Below are 10587 nucleotides of genomic sequence, written 5' to 3'. Positions count from 1 at the left end.
TTGTCTCATGTATTTTAATACTCTATGTTAAGTGCATACATATTAAGAATTGTTATGTCTTCTTGGAAAATGGACTCCTTTATCATTATAATACCTTCATCTCTGATAATCGTCCTCTTTCTGATTCTTCTTTAAAATCATATTTCTACTTCAGCTTTCTTTTAATGAGTTTCAGCGTATCTTTCTCTAACTTTTATTTTTAATCTATATGTGGGTTTTTTAATTTATTTATTTATTTTAGAGAGAAAGTATTAACGGGAGGAAGGGAGAGGGAGAGGAAGAGAGAGAAAAAGAGACAGAGAGAAGCAGACTCCCTGCCAAGCACAGAGCCCAATGCGGGGCTGGATCTCATGACTCTGAGATCATGATGTAAACTAGAATCAAGAGTCCAGTGCTCAACCTCTTGAGCCATGCAAGCATCCCTAATCTGTATGTGTTTTTATATTTAAAGTGGTTTCTTATAAATGACATATGGTTGGGTCTTGTTATTTATTCACTCTGATAATCTCTGTACTTTGTTATATTTAGACCACTCCTATTTAAAGTGGCTATTGGGACGCCTGGGTGGCTCAGCAGTTGAGCATCTGCCTTGGCTCAGGGTGTGATCCCGGGTTCAGGGATTGTGTCCCACATCGGGCTCCCTGCGAGGAGCCTGCTTCTCCCTCTGCCTATGTCTCAGTCTGTCTTTCATGAATAAATAAATAAAATCTTAAAAAAATAAAGTGACTATTGATATAATTAGATTAATATCTACCATGTTTTTTTAAATATATATATTTTTTTAATTTTTATTTATTTATGATAGTCACACACAGAGAGAGAGAGAGAGGCAGAGACATTGGCAGAGGGAGAAGCAGGCTCCATGCACCGGGAGCCCGACGTGGGATTCAATCCTAGGTCTCCAGGATCGCGCCCTGGGCCAAAGGCAGGTGCCAAACCGCTGCGCCACCCAGGGTTCCCTCTACCATGTTTTTAGCTATTTTCAATCCATTGCATTTATTCTTCTTTACTTTTTTCTCCTTTTTCTGCCTTTTCTGATTTTAATTAATAATTTTATATTACCTATTTTATCTCCTCTCAGGATAGCAGTCATATTTCTTTAATAAAAAATGTTAGTGGTTTCCCTAGAGTTTACAATGTACATTTTTAACTAATGTAAGCTGATTTCATGTAGTATAGGTACCTTATAATACAGTATTCCTGGTTCTTTCCTCCTGACCTTTCTGACATTACTTTCATTCATTTCACTTATCCATATGTGTAATCACCCAATATATTGTTACTATTATTCTCTCATACAGTCTAAAGTTTAGTTTTTAATAAATTAAGAATAAGAACAAAAGATTATGTTTTAATTTCATTTATTCCTTCTCTGACATTCTTCCCTTATGTAAATCTGAGTTTCTGAACTGTATCATTTTCCTTCTCCCTGAAGAACTTCTTTTAACATTTCTTGCAGGGCAGAACATTAAAACATTTCTTGTTTGCAGTGAAATCTCTCAGGTTTTCTTTTTTCTTTTTTTTTTTCTTTTCTTTCTTTTTCTTTTTCTTTTTTTTTTTTAGGTTTTCTTTTTCTGAGAAAATCTTTATCCTTCACTTGTGATGGATAATTTTGCTGAATATAGAATTATAGGTAGGTTTTTTCTGTCAATATTTTAAACATTTCACTCCACCTTCCTCTTGTTTGCATGGTTTCTGACAAGAGTCTGATGTAATTCTTCTCCTTGTTCCTCTATAGGTCAGTTCTTCCCAACTGGCTTCTTTCAAGATTTTAAAATTTGTTTTTGGTTTTCTGGAGCTTTCAATATGACATGACTAAATAGAGTTTTTTTGTTTTTTTTTTTAAGATTTTATTCAGGAGAGACATAGAGCAAGGCAGAGACACAGGCAGAGGGAGAAGCAGGCTCCCTGCAGGGAGCCCAATGCGGAGCCCATCCCAGGATCCTGGGATCACGACCGGAGCCAAAGGCAGATGCTCAGCTGCTGAGCCACCCAAGTACCCAAGAGAATTTTTTGATATTTATCCTCCTTGATATTCTCTAAATTTTCTGGATCTGTGGTTTGCTGTCAGTCATTAATTTTAGAAAGTTCTTGGGACATTGTTACTTTAAATATTTCTTCTGTCCCATCGTTTCCCTCTTTTCCTTTTGGTATTCCAGTTATACCTTTTGTCGCACAGTTCTTGGATGTTCTGTTCTTCTTTTCTTTTTTTCTTTTTGCATTTCATTTTCGGTGGTTTCAATTGACTGATATTCAAGGTTACTGGTTCTTTCTTCTGCCCCGTCAAGTGTCCTGATGATCCTGTCAAAGGCGGTCTTCATTTCTGTTATAGTACTTTTGACTTCTGGCATTTCCCTTTGATTATTTCTTAGAGTTTCCATATTTCATAGACTGTTCAGGTATGTTGTCCTAAACTTTCTACAAGAGCCCTTAAACATATTGATTGTAATTAAATTCCCATCCTGATAATTCTAATATTTGTGTTTATCTGGCTTTGGTTGTGCTGCTTTGTCTCTTTAGACCATGTTTTTTCTTGTCTTTTAGGATGACTTGTATATTTTTGTTGTTGTTGTTGAAAGCTGGATATGGTGTATCATGAGGTAAATAGGACTTTAGTGTGAGACTTTATATTAATCTGGTTAGGAGATGGGCTGTGTTTAGTATTTTCTATAGCTGCAGGTGCCATAGAGTTCAAATTCCTCCAGTGTTCCTCCTTTTCTCTCTCCAGACTTTGGGCTTCCATAAGAACTCATTTTCAGAGAGACTGTCATACCACTTCTTTAGCTGTAATTCAGTGTTATATTATACTAGAGACCTATTGGTAATTGGTATGGTGGTAAGGTATGGAAGAAGAAAATCATTGTATAATCTTATGATTAAACTCAATCTTTTAGTAGGCCTGTGTTTGTTAGCCTCCTACTCCATTGTATTTAGGTGAGAAAGAAAGCCTAGAGGAAGCTGGAGTTGAGGAAATTCACTGCCCCCCCATAAGATAAGGCTCTGTTACTGTGTTTCCCTGAAGAGTAGGCCTTTGTTTTGGAAAAGGCTTTAGGCATATTTCACAGTGGGTACTTTCCTTCTATCTACAGAACTTTTCCATCTTCCCACACTGAAATTTAGTAATTCATTAAACATTAACTCCCTATTTTCCCTTCTCTTCAGCCCCTGGCCATCACCATTCTATTTTCTGACAATAAGTAGTCTTTTGTATCTGGTCCCTATCACTTAGCATAATGTTTTTGAAGTTCATCTATTGTGTAGTATGCATAAGTATTTCATTCCTTTTGATGTTGTTGTTAGAGAGAGTGATTGATCTCACCACTCTGAGATCATGACCTGAGTCGAAATCAAGAGTTGGACACTTAACCAACTGAGCCACCCAGGTGCCCCTATTTATGCACCCAGTTGATGAAACATTTGTGTTGTTTCTGCTTTTGACTGTCATAGTTAATGTTGCTATGCAAATCTTTGTTCAAGTCTTTGTGTGGACATGTTTTCATTTTTCTTGGTTAGATTTCTAAGTGGAATTGTTGAGTTTTATGTAATGTTTAAGAAACTGCCAATCTGTTTTCAAAAGTGGCTGTGCTGTGTTGCATTTCTACCAGTAACATGTGAGAATTCCAATCCATTTACATCCTTACCAGTACTTGGCATTTTCTGCTTTTTTAAATTATAACTTCCTCAAGGGTGTATAGTGCTATCTCATTTGGTATTAATTTTCATTTTCCTAGTGACTAATGATGTTAGGCAGTTTTCGTGTATCTATTAACCATTAGTATGTCCTTTTTGGTGAAATGTCTATTCAAGTATTTGTCCCATTTTTAAATCGGGTTATTTGTTTTATTATTGAGTTGTAAGGATTTCTTATGTATTCTAGGTACAATTCTTTTATCAAGAATGTGATTTATAAATATTTTTTCCCACTCTGTGGCTTCTGTAATCTCACTTTTGGTTCTAGGCTTTTCCTTTGTTTTTCTTCATTAATCCACCCACAAGTTTAGCCTTCAGATGGTTTGTAAATCATCATTACCTCTAACCTAATAAGGAAAATTTCAAGGGAGAATTGAACTCCAGCAACTCCTACCTCTAGAGGCAATCTCCGTAGCCCTTCTTACAGGGGGTACCTGTTACAACCTGATGCAGGGTTCTTTTCTAAAATGTTGATATTTGGGATCCCTGGGTGGCGCAGCGGTTTGGCGCCTGCCTTTGGCCCAGGGCGCGATCCTGGAGACCCGGGATCGAGTCCCACGTCGGGCTCCCGGTGCATGGAGCCTGCTTCTCTCTGCCTGTGTCTCTGCTTCTCTCTCTCACTGTGATCCCAGGGATCCCGAGAGCCACTGTTTTAACAGCAGTTAGGAGGAATGCTGGGATCCAAAACAAAATGAGGAGAGAGAAGAGACAGAAATTGTGATAGCAAGGAGCTTTGCTCTACAGGAAAGGGAGAAATGGGATATAGAAGTTCAAGCAGAAGAGGATTTGTCATGAATCTAAATGAAGCTCACATTTCAGGGCTTCTTATCTGCAGACTCCTTCTTTGGCCCACGGAGGGGCCCCAATAATGTGTTTATGTGGAAAGATGGTTTTATAAAATTTCCAAAATAGAATGTTTTAATGACAATAACCCAGTGTCTCCTTCTATTCCACTGTTCTCTGCCTTTAGTTAGCTGTAGACACTACTGGAATTTGACTAAAGGAGAGTTAAAAATACATTTAATTTGGGTTAATATTTCATTTTAATTCTGAACAACAAAGAATATTTTCAAGTATAATAAAAATAATTACACTGAATTGAGAATCCTTTTTCTCTGGCACTTAAATCTGGAAGACCTTGAGGGAAAGAAAATAAAATTACCTGTCCAAGTCTAGAGTACTATGAAAACAGAAGTGCCAAGAATTGTGGCAAATTTCTAGTCCCTAAGTTATAAACCAATGCGGTTATTCTTGGTATAGTTTAGATGTGTATATTTTAATATTTTGAAGATTGTGTAGTCATGTGAAGCAAAATACATTTGAGAAAGAATGGAGGAGTTTTAAAAAATGAAATTCAATGAGATACTAAGGAACATGACTTAGCAAAATACTTATCCTTTACAGTAGATGCCTACTCTATCCCACAACCAAACCTCTTTAGTAAACATAGTAAAATAAAATTAGCAAAGAGGTTTTATTTCCATTAGAATTTTTGAGACTTTTCTGAAATAACTAGACAGCCATAATCTTGCTAATATTGAATAGAACCAGTCAGTGGCAAACCAGTATCCCTGTAAAATATGGTACTGTATGAACACTGCAATTTATGACATGATGCATGTTAAATAGTAATAATCATGACACTTCTGTTTATTTCCTGAGATCTCTAAATGACTTTTTATAAACTGCTGGATTTTTAAACAACCCTTTATAATACACAGATATGTGGTCATTTGGCCTCTCCAAGGAGAACATGGAGGACACAGAATCTGTCACTTTCACAGGAAGCCCATATTTTTGTTGCTTACTCTGTATCAACATTATAGCAAAGAGCTCGGTGATTGCAAACATGGAGCAGAACCTCTAACTTTAGAAGCACTGTTCCCAAACTCACTCTCCTTATTTTTACTCTCCTCTCATTTCCCCTGGTTCTCACCTTTTGTTCTTGGCAGATAATCCCCACCCTGCACCTTTTGGGGCACTCATTTAAAAGAGCAACATAAAGTGAATACCCCTTCTTCCAAGTGAGCATCGGTGAGAAAATGCATTCCTGGAATCATGATTGCCACGATAGGAGCAAGAAATTAAAACACCTGCATAGCTGATGAATCCCATTTAAATTAATTTTGAAATTAACCTCCACCTGGCAGTGGTGGGCTGCTTTTCCAAAGTGGTACCAGACTTCTTCATCTGTAGGACACACATGGATTCTCCATAGCCTTACCTAGGTTATTACTTTTGACATCTCTTTTTTAGGATCCCATGGACGCATTATTGAAAACACTTTCAAACCCACAGCTTTTTCCATTGTCAGAATGTCTTTTCATTATTTTCATTATAAAACAGCCATTTTTGCAGTAGTCAGACAAAAGCATAACCTCTTTTAGATTTTTTTTTACTTTATTATGTTTTTCATCAGGAAAAAATGAAATCTATATTTCAAATCTATATTGGAGTAGATTATAGGTAACACAGGAGGAGTGGATTTTTTTGTCTACATTACTCCAAATAATGAAAATACTGTCACTCATTTACCCTCTTTAGGTAATGTGAAGGCTCTTTGACTCTAATAATTTTGAAGTAATCATACCTCTCTTCCATTTCTTAGAAGTAAATACTTGACTTTTATAGTGGTCATTTTGTTTTATACTTTTACTACTTATTTTTTTTTAGAGATTTTATTTATTTACTCATGAGAGACACAGAGATAGAGAGGCAGAGACACAGGCAGAGGGAGAAGCAGGCTCCTTGCAGGGAGCCCAATATGGGACTTGATCCTGGGACTCCAGGATCACGCCCTGGGCCAAAGGCAGATGCTTAACTGCCAAGCCACCCAGGCGTCCCTTTTACTACTTACGTATATAGAATTAAATGGTATAGTTTGTTTGCTTTTGAACAAACAGGATTGTATTGATATATTTTTGTGTGTCGTAGTTCTTTTACTGAAAATTACGTTCATAAGATTCATTGAAATTGTTGCTTGCGGTTCTGGTTTATTAATTTTCATTCCTACATTATCACAAGTATCTGGCAGTTGCCATATTGGAAAATGCAGCTCTACGGAATTGCTGGGTCATAGTGTGTGCATATCTTTGACTTTAAAGGACAATGTCAAAACAAGCAAAGGGGTTGTACCAATTCACACTCTCACCAGCAACTTATGAGCCATTATCTATTGAATTTTAACTTAAACTTTTCTATTTTTAATTTCTAAAATATATCTTTGTTTTTTCAAGTCATAAAATTTAAAATTTTATGCAAATTCATTTTATACTCTATATCTGATAATTCCAATATCTGAAATCATTAGGACTCTTAATCTGATGTTCCTTGTTGCTGCTCTTACTCGTGGTTGTTTTATGTCTTTGGTGATTTTTAAAATAACGTGTTTAGTTTGTAATAACATTAATTTCCAACAGTAAATATTTTATATATTTTATCTGAGAGTGATCTGTCACTAAGTGTTCCATTAACTGCTTATGCTCTACTGTGGTTTCTTGGGGTTACTACAGGATAAAAATTATGTGTATGGCATTAGAGTCGACAAATATTAAGAATAATAATTCTTATGCTATATTCTTATGCTTTTTTTGTTGAGGGAGGTCATTGAGAGGACAGGACTACTGGTTGAATGGTGAGCTGGGTCCTGGCAGCTGGAGGCTCCACCCTTCCCTGTCCTTGGAATGTGTGTTCTACTTGCCTTTCCTGCTCCCAGCAGCTGCCCAAGGACACAGCCTTGAAAGAGTGATGTGGTATTGAGATGATCTGGATGATAAACACCACTGAACCCAGCTGAGGCCTCCATGTAAGCTTACAAGATTTCATGGGTGGATGCACGGATCCACTCATCATGCAGCAGCCCAAGATAAGCTTGTATGAAAGTTCCCTTTGTTTATTAAACCTGCCACCTACCAATCTGGAGTGGCCTCTTCAGTCTCTCCCCTGCTTTCAAAATGAGGAGGCCATTACACCTGGGAAGCTCCTGAGAGGCCTATGAACCACCGTATTTATATTTCTCAAATTTCCTACCATCAACACACAATGCTTTTAAAACCATGAAATAGGGGCAGCCTGGTGGCTCAGTGGTTTGGTGCCGCCTTCAGCCTAGGGCGTGATCCTGGAGACCCAGGATGGAGTCCCACATCGGGCTCCCTGCATGGAGCCTGCTTTTCCCTCTGCCTGTGCCTCTCTCTCTCTCTCATGAATAAATAAGTAAAAATCTTTAAAAAAATAATAAAGCCATGAAATAATGTTAAAATAACCACAGAACCAAAACATTTGCCAGCCACAGGAAAACTCAATTAGTAAAATCTCATTGTACATTGTGAGGTGGGATTTCAGGCCACTTCTCAGAAGGCTACTTACTGAAGATTAAGTATCCTTTTCTCTGTGGTTTTCTATTCCACACTGTGTATAACTCTGTCAGTGCAAGGCCTTAACAGGGAAGGCTTTTGTTTAGAGATAATTTTTAAAATACTGCTTCTACCATAGGCCAGGGGTTCCTACTTATCTGGGACCACTTTAGCTTCCACTTAGGATCCCTGGTTTAAGGGACGCCTGGGTGTCTCAGTGGTTGAGCATCTGCCTTTGGCTCAGGGCGTGATCCTTGGATTGAGTCCCAGGATCCAATCCTGCATTGGGCTCTCTGCAGGGAGCCTGCTTCTCTCTCTGCATTATGTCTCTGCCTCTTGCTGTGTGTCTCTCATGAATAAATAAATAAAATCTTAAAAAAGATTCTCTGGCTTAGGCTGGAGTCCTTTCTACCACGAGGCATATCCAGATCTTTTAAAGTAGATAGGGAGGAATGACTTTGGGTATGAAATAGTTTATACCTAACGAAAGGAGACCAGTGTGAAAAGAAAAATTCAGGGTGGGGAAGAGTTACAAGAGTTAGTTACAAGAGTTGGAGATAAGAACAGATCTTTAGGCTTGCATAATTTCTCACTATGGGCACAGTCTTTGGCCCACAGCCTCTTAGTCAAGCACAAGACAGGGGCAAGAACTTCTAGCTGTTTCTGTGCAAGCGCTATGTCTGTAAGTGCTGACCTAGAGTTCAAGGTCTGCTCTTTTCAGCACTCCCCTAACACCACAGTTAGGTCCTCTAGGAGTTTTGGCATCCTGCAGGGAGTAATGCTCAACTCGTGCAGTTTGATTTTTTTTTTTTTAAATGGGGAGGGCTCTGAGTAGGAGAAAATGGAACTGTATCAAACAGATGAATATGCTCAGGGGTTTTAAATATTTCAGTATTAAATCTTTTTTTAATTTTTAAAGATTTTATTCATGAGAGACAGAGAGAGAGAGAGAGAGAGAGAGAGAGAGAGAGAGAGAGAGAAAGGGAGAGAGAGAGAGAGAGAGAGAGAGAGAGGAGGCAGAGACAAGGCAGAGGGAGGAGCAGGCTCCGTGCAGGAAGCCCGATATGGGTCTCCATCCTGGGACCCCAGGATCACACCCTGGGCCGAAGGCAGGCGCACAACCGCTGAGCCACCCAGGGGTCCCAGTATTAAACAGTTTTTGCTAACATTTCAGCATTTGCCCCCTTCAGTTCACTTATTTTAAAAAAAGGTCTTTAAAATTCAGGAATGAGAAATGATTTCGGAGCGCTTTCCAGCAGTCCACACGGATGGCCCAAGATGTTTTAAACGTCCTCGACAGCAGCATGCTGTAATAAGTAAAACAAATAGGTATCTAGTCCCTATCATTTAGAGCCCAATGCCTTGAATAAATTGTCCCGTGGAATGGAGGTCATCAATAGGCATTTTAATCTTAACATTTCATGTGGATGTACTGTTGTTTTTTTAAATTAATTTTTTTAAGATTTTATTTATTCATTCATGATAGAGAGAGAGAGAGAGAGAGAGAGAGAGAGAGAGGCAAAGACACAGGCAAAGGGAGAAGCAGGCTCCATGCTGGGAGCCCAACGCGGGACTCAATCCCAGGACTCCAGGACCGTGCCCTGGACCAAAGGCAGGCGCCAAACAGCTGAGCCACCCAGGGATCCCCTGGATGTACTTTTAAAAAAAGTAATGGCAGGGGCGCCTGGGTGGCTCAGGTGGCTGAGCATTATACTTGGTTTTGGCTCAAGTCACAATCTCAGGGTCCTGGGATCAAGCCCCATATCAGGCTGCCTGCTCAGCTGCCTATCTCTCTGCTCCACCCACAAATTGCACTCTCTCTCTCTCTCAAATAAATAAATAAATCTCTAAAAAGGTAATGACATCTGGCTATTATACTGGCAGGTACTGGGTCTGTTGTGTATCACTTATAATAATTTAGTATTCATACTAGGATACTTTACAAAAGACAAAAATAAGACATGGTCACTGCTCGGAAGCCTTATAATCTGAAAGGCATTAAGATACAGTGGATACACAACCATAGGGACAGAAAACTTTATCTTTAAAAAAAATTTTTTGGCACGAAAAATGAGTCTTTGGTGATTATCAATGAAATGTCTTAATGAAGTAGGTTTTGGAATGAGATATTAAAGGGAAGGTACTACTTTGCATACAAAGGAGAAATGAATGATTTGGTTTCTGGGACTCCCTGAACAAGTGATTTTCAGCTGATGGCAAAAAGATGCTTCCTTGGATATCAGAATATTTGGAGTTAGAACGAAGTGGCTATGAAGTTTTAAAACAAGATGGTACCTTGTGCCCTTGATTGTTGAGTTTTCTTTATTTGTAAAATTCAGTTAACATTGAAGGGAATGTGGGTCTTTTTGGTTTCTTAAAGGAAGAATGCTCTAAAAAGAGAGATGAGAGGTACCAAGATGAAGACCAAGAATAATAAACCATGCAGTGTGGTGCTAAAAATAATGGAAAATGAAAGAAGTAAGGGGGAGGAATCAAAGGCAGGGATCACAAAGCAATGGGAAGAATTCACAGGATGACAAGGTTA

The sequence above is a fragment of the Nyctereutes procyonoides genome, unplaced genomic scaffold, assembly GCF_905146905.1.
Source record: "Nyctereutes procyonoides isolate TBG_1078 unplaced genomic scaffold, NYPRO_anot_genome, whole genome shotgun sequence".
NCBI classification, from domain to species: domain Eukaryota; kingdom Metazoa; phylum Chordata; class Mammalia; order Carnivora; family Canidae; genus Nyctereutes; species Nyctereutes procyonoides.
Note: the sequence above shows the minus strand (reverse complement) of the source record.